Genomic DNA, 1,259 nt, shown 5'->3' with positions numbered 1-1,259 from the left:
CCCTCAAGGCAGTTGGCTATAGGCAGCCTGCAGATGCACCAACACCAACCCTGCAAAGAGAGAGCCCAGGGGCTTTGAGACACCCAGAAAAATGGCAACAAGTTCCAATATATCGACCAAAAACCAGCAAGCTGCTTCCACAGCTTCAACAAAAAAGAGAAACAAAATCCAATTCCCAAGGACCTCCTGGACCTAACAGCAGTCATAGAAAAGGTAGACATTGGCATCCCACAAAAAAGAAATCTTCAGTGGACATGAGGGAAGCTTTACAGGAAAAGGATGGAATGATAGAGGAGATAAAGGCCACATACCAAAGGGAAATACAAGAACAAAGGGGTGAGACAACAAAAACTAAGAGCAAACTCATGGACTTTACCCAGTGAATGGAGGAGGCAGATAACCACACCAGTGACCTAGAAGACTCGCAAGCAGAAATTAATGAATGTGAGAAAAAGTCTAACAAGTCCATCAGAGAAGCTGAAGAAAATCTCAGAGCTATATTTGATGCTATGAGAAGGGCAACATCAGAATTATTAGATTACTGGAGGAATGCACATCAAGGAAATCAACTTCCAAAATAGTGATGGAATGCTTGGAGAAAAACTCCCCTAGCTTATTGAACGAAAGCCAGGCAACTATCCAGGAGGCTGAAAGAAAGCCAGCTAGACCAAATCCCAAGAAGAAGTAACCAAGACATATAGTTGTTAAACTAGCCAACTCTGAGTAAAATGAAGAAATTATTAGAGTAGCTAGGGAAAAAACAGGCACTCACATATAAAAGCAAGCAGATAAGTATATTCTTAGACCGATCAGCAGAATAAGAGAGAGTTGAGCGACATATTCTGAAAATTTCCGGAAAATAACCCAAACCCAAGAATACTCTATCCAGTCAAATTATCTATCAAAGTTGATGGAGAAGTGAGAGTCTTCCTGGACAAGGAAAATCTCAAATACGCTAAAAGGAACCCAGAACTACAAAAGATCCTCACCGACCAAGTATGGGCAGAAGAACAGCACTCACCAAGCATATACAAGAGACCGCCACACAGAAAACTCCACCCAGAGACCATCAAAGGGAAAACAGCCCCCAAGATAACGCTGGCTCAACAATAGAAAGAAGGCAAGAATGAACCACCAACACATGGATAGATATCTACAGAGTTCTCCACCCAAATACACAAAATAAATCACATTCTTTTCAAGCCCACACGGCGCATATTCGAAGATAGACTTATGCTGGGGCATAAGTCGAATCTGCA

This window comes from Tenrec ecaudatus, chromosome 14 (assembly GCF_050624435.1).
Source record: "Tenrec ecaudatus isolate mTenEca1 chromosome 14, mTenEca1.hap1, whole genome shotgun sequence".
Classification (NCBI taxonomy): Eukaryota; Metazoa; Chordata; class Mammalia; order Afrosoricida; family Tenrecidae; genus Tenrec; species Tenrec ecaudatus.
Note: the sequence above shows the minus strand (reverse complement) of the source record.